Consider the following 6,000-nt stretch of genomic DNA (forward strand, 5'->3'; position numbering starts at 1 on the left):
AGCCATGTTTACTGCCAGGACACAATGTACAGGCTATGTGCAAGTGGACATGGGTACCGAAAGTATAGAATGTTTCTTGTTATACTACATTTAGTGGAGGCCGTTTTTCTGATAATATGACACCATTTATCATTTACTCTCCCAGCTTCTATGACCAGGGAGAGGGGTAGAGGGATGGCTTTTGCTTAAGCAGATTTAGGTGTGCCTCTTTGTCCTTTGTCTCCACAAAATACATTTCTCGACACTGCAGTGGAGTCGCACTGATATTTGATCAGAGAAAACATAGAAACTCAGATTATTCTGGAGAGATTGTTAAAGTGGGAATAGTCTTGTGGGTATTTGTTTATTTTTCTTTTCTTGTGAATAAGCAGTTATAGAGTTCAGAAAATAAATAGGTTATATATTTTGAATTCTTTTAATAAAAGTAAATACTACTTTTTACATAGCTGCTATTTTCAATCTTTTATTAAACAGTGCTCCTCTGAACATCTTCATTGTTAAATCTTCAAGTACATCTTGAATTATGTTGTGAAACTGGTAGAAGTTGAATTAGAAGTCAAGGTGTAGGATTCATATAGCCACATTATCCTCCAAAAGATGCTATTTAAAGGCAAAGTCTAAGTTAACCTTTATAACGTGCCGTCTCACCTTCTCTAACAGTTCGACTCTGTTCCTGAAGGTAATGCTCACTGTCGTTCCTGGTGAGAATAACTGTTTTCAGTGACACGCTCACTCTGTGCAACAGGAGATGTGCAGCAGCCGGTCCAATGCTGCTTAAACGGAAGTGACTTCCAGGTTTTGATTCAGTTTGAGTCAACTGATTACTGATTATGGAATTATCATTCAGGCAGAAGTTCATCGAGACAGACCATAGCAAATCTGATTCAGCCATGAGGAGACCCCTATCAGTTTGTCATTCCGTCAAACTAACCTTCTAACCTCTTCCAACTGTCTATGTGTCAATTCAATTTACATGTGTAAGTAATTGTTTAACTGTTCTCAAGCCCCCCTCAGCCGCACCTGCCCACTGAGTTCTCAGCAAACCCCGATGACAACAGACATCACCTGAAAGTTCAGGTCTTGCTTTTGTTGTCCCCATTGTCAAAAATCAGTCTTTATTTTTCTTCTGAGACCTACCCTGCTAAACTGAAGTGGTTGGCCAACCCAATCCCAAGGTCTTGGGGGGAAATTCGGAATAAATGAATTGTGTTTTTAGAAGTCTTTACACCAGAGTTTGTCTGTGCCTGGGGATGTGTGCCATTTACACAAAGTATTTTTAATCATATGGAAAAGGGTTCCCCAAATGTGAAGAGGGCTCCATGCAATGTGGCCGGTGAGGGCACGCTGCTGCAGTACTCCGCTATGGCCACTAGGGAGTTGTTTCCTGCACCAAAAGGGAGTTAGCTGGATGGGGCCTCTAGCCTGTTATACCTGCTGCCAAGTGTGAATTTATTCTTTCCCACCTTGCTAGCAATTTTTACTTTTCCAGCTTGGCACATAGAATCTTGCGAGTCTCCCTGGAAGGTGACTCATATTTAAATATGAATGGGGCAGCTGGCTTCTGTTACCTTAAAGGGCTGCATTATGTCATTGCACATTTCAACTGGGGCAAACACAACTGTGCTCTTTCCACACAGCAACTCCAGTAATATCTGCACAAGGTCACTGGGACTTGTAAACTGTCTGAAATTTTTCCAGCTTTAAAAATTAAGACCAATGTACTGTTTCTTAATAATTCAGCAGCAGCAACCAAAGAGATCCCTTTGTTACCTGTCATGCTGTTGGGACTTATTTCTTTAAAAAATGATAATGATGAGTCAGTGGATGACAATAAAAACAGTGATAACAAGTGGTAACTGGCGTTGACGTTTGCCATACGCCAGGCACTGTGCCAGTGGCTTTACGTAAAGTCTTCCAAACACCCAGAGAAAGAAGTACTCTTATTGTCCCATCTTTCATAGGAGGACTCCAGGGGCTTCATCGGGAAAAGGTCAGAAACTCAGATAACGGCCGAATCCAGGTGTGAAGTAGCCAGTTTTCGTTCCAAAGCCTGGACAGGACTCAACCATTGCGATGTATGTCCATGGCTGTGGCAAGCACAGTGATTAGAACGGTGACTGGCAGAGCAAGAAGTTAGCAGAAGTCAAGTACAGTAGTGGGTGGCAGAAAGAGCATTCATAGTTGCAAGTACAGGATCAATGGCATTAGCAGTGGTAGTGTCCCCGGCGAAGTGAAGCGTGAGCAGGCACAGAGAGGAGGTTGGGACACGGGCTCACTGTTTCAAAGTTGATATGCTGGTTGGTGTGTCCTTCACTTCCCCAGTGAAGGACACAATCCTTATCAGGAACAGAACCACACATTCTTTAGGCACCTAGTAATAAAAAAGTTAAAAAATAATAATTTTTCTGAACCAAGGAGTATGCTAAACATTTTTGTGCATTGTGTAATTTAATCTTCCAACAACCTTTCAAGGTACTCCTAGCCAGTCTGTTACAGATGAGATGGAATTCTGAGAGGTATACCAGCTGCCCTGCCTTACACAGCTGGTAGGTTATGGTACCAGGGTGTTGACCTTAATTTGTTTATTTACTTAATGGCCAATCCCTTCCATTAGACTAAAAACACTTTGAGGCAAGAGACCACACGTGTTCTGTTCATTCCTGTATTCAGAGTCTGCACATAGTGTATAATCAGCAAGAGAATTTTGGGAATGTGTGAAAAAATGAATGAATAAATGGATGAATAAATCCAGAGCCTTAAGTCTTCATCAAAGTGTGTCTCTTAATTGTGAGATGAATGACATTTTGGTACAACACATAACTGGCAAAATTAGAAGCTGGTTGAGACATTTTCTAATAATAATAGTAATAGTAACAATAACATCTGATATTTACTGAGTGCCTGCTCTATTCATTGTTTCTGTGCTAAGGGCCTTATAGAGATCTCCAGTACTTCCGTAAACACAGAGGTAGGCGTTTTCTCTGTTTTACAGACACCCTATGCCATGGGCATGCAGGACTCAAATATAGGCCCTCTAGTGGGAAGCACACCCTTTCCACTCCAGGACCCCGACTCTGCAATAGAAACCAAGGCAGGTGCGCTCTCTGTTTATCCTCAGAGAGACACACGCAGGTCACGCCAGCCAAACCCCAGGAGGTTTCAGAAGCTGCGAGAATCTGTGCCCGAGAAGAATCGACTATAGTTTAGCATCCACGATGCCTGATAACTCCTGGTGCCCCGTGTATGCAAATCTTTGTTTTGCAACCCCTTCCCGTAGATTTCACAGGGTTGAAGGAACACAGGCCATCTACCTTCTGCTGCCTACTTCTTTCAGGGAAGAGGCCTACGGGTTTGCATTTTGACCCTTGAGCATGAACAGTGACTTTACTCCAACACCTGACATTTAGTTTTAAGTTAGTGTGTCCTCATGCCTCTGGCAAAATGTTACAGCAAGCCATGGGTTTGCACGTAAATATCAGGCAAGTGCTACACAACCTCTGCACTTCTCCGCTACTATCCAGTCCTGCTAAATGCTCCAAAGAATGCGGGCTGGTGAATACACACAAGACTCAATCAACCCTTGATTCATTCACTCTTTTACTCAACAAACACTGAGACCTACTGTGCGTCACGTACAGTCCCTTTTATAAAGGCCTTGAAGGAGGCACCGCATAAGATGAATGGCAGAAAATTACTTTTCTTGCTGTTGACTTCGTCATCTTGTGTGCAGCTGGGCAGGATCGTGATCCCTCAAATGTCTACATGTGAACCCTCAGAACCTCTGACTGTCATCTCACCTGGCAGAAAGGACTTCAGAGATACTAAGGACCTTGAGATGGGGGATTAGCCCGGATTATCTGTGTGGGCCCAGTTGAGTTTTAGGACTCCATAACAGAGCCTTTTCTTGCAGAGGTGACAGGCAGAGGAAGATGTGACTGTGGGTGGCGGTGAGGAGTGCAATGTGTCTGCCTTTGACAATGACAAAGGGGCCACAAACCAAGAAATGTGGGAGTCCTCTGGAAGCTGAATGACAGGAACGTAAATGACCCATCCAGCCTCCAGAACGGGATGCTACTGTCCTCTCTGATCTTGGGTCAGTGAGGACTAAAAGTGTGAGATAATAATGCCTATTGTTTGTGATCATCTGTTACAACAGCGATAGGAAACCAATTCACACTAAAACCAAAAAGACACAGCACTACCAGCTTTCCCAATAGTTGGAAAACTTATTTTTTACAAGTATTTCAAGAATAAATGACAATTTTTATGCCTAAAACTTGGAAAGTACAAGAATGTAATGAGTAATAAAATAAATATTAGTATTGGATATACTTGGTACCAGCTGCAAAAATACCTATTGCTCATATCACATTGCAAATCTTCCAAAGTCAACCTCCAGCATTAGCGGAGTAAACGAGCCCTCGCCAGCAGGCCAGACGGCCTCCCCGGACCCAGCGACAAGCGCGCGCTGCCCGCCAAGGTCTGCAGCCATCAGTTGGCTTTCATTTTCTAACTTCTAGCATTTTTATTGGTCACATTCACCTGTAAAGTTATTCTTTCAAACAAAAAAATACTTTCCATTCAGATAATTTAATCCACTGGGAAGGGAAAGAAAAGAAAGGATTGGAATTGTGCTGAAAAGAAAAAAATTACTTTTCTTGCAGGGCGGGATTTTGTTATAACGAAACGTCTTTCCCACGAAATAGATGCTAACACAACACAATGGAATACTAATAAAGTATTTCCATAATGTTTTTCCTAAAGATTTCTTGTATTTTAAAAATGCCTTTTATAGCACCCCAAAGGATACTTACAAAGATAAACCACTTCTAAACAAGATTACTTTTTCCTTGCATTTCTGCTTAACTTACATATGCTTTTGTGAGGTTATCTTAGGCAGTGAGACTTACCAAAAGAAAGATCATTTAAGGTTAAAAGGAATAATTTGCATGATTTAAAGAAGAGTTTATAGAGCCCACGATAACACACATCATGACAGGCCCATATTTGGGCTTAACAACTGGGAAAAGAAAGAGTTGTGTTTAATATTTCACAAACAATATATTCCTTTATGTGCATTTAATACATGTGATTTTAAACCCGAGCTTCTAAATATTCATTAATCACTTCACATTGAAAATGGAGTGCATCACACTTTTGGACCTTGCGGGGGTGGGGAATGTATAAATTTAAGAAAATGTGTGTCTCTTTCCCCTCCGTCAAGGAAAGGCGGGCTCGGTGAAGGAAATGTCGGTGGTGTCAGGATGTGGGGCTGCTGGTGAGCAGGTGTGAGCTGCTGAATGGGCCTCTAGTGAATTGGAAGCTTTTAAATAAAAGAGATTGATTCTCTTGCTTAACTAGTTATTTCAAACATGCTTTTAAAGGTATTACTTACTCGTGGAAAAGATTCCCCATTTGCTTCTAAATTGTTTCTTTGGGTGAGTCTTTGCCCGCAAAAATGTCTGGGGTAAAGGTGAACATTTTGTCACTGTAATTTAAAATAATATATTTAAATGTTATATTTAAAATTATAGAAAAATATTTCAATGTAATTAAAATATATAACATTTAAAAGTCTTCAAAAATTGTTTTACATTAAATTATATATCTGCATGTAAAGTAATTACATGTATTTATATATTATACACTTATAATTCTCCACATTGAACATCTCTTAAAAGAACTTCACTTTTTGTTTTATTTGTGGTATGAGTGTGTGTGTGTGTTACATGATTCTTCTCCACGTAATTCTACTACTCTGTTCATCTTGCAGCATTGTATCAGTTACTATCAGATAGTAGTGGGTGTCTTAACATCTTCCACATGTCCCTAGTGCTACAAAGTTATTTATTCCATGATTCTTCAGTTTAATCTACTGAAAACATTTGAATTTGCATCAAATAGACATCTTTGGTTGGCACAAAATCTTTTCAATGCCTGGAGTTTAGTATCGAGGGGTAGACACCGCTGTAATCACGCCATCGGGAAGGTAAGCACAAT

This window comes from Molossus molossus, unplaced genomic scaffold (genome assembly GCF_014108415.1).
Source record: "Molossus molossus isolate mMolMol1 unplaced genomic scaffold, mMolMol1.p scaffold_m16_p_18, whole genome shotgun sequence".
Taxonomy (NCBI): domain Eukaryota; kingdom Metazoa; phylum Chordata; class Mammalia; order Chiroptera; family Molossidae; genus Molossus; species Molossus molossus.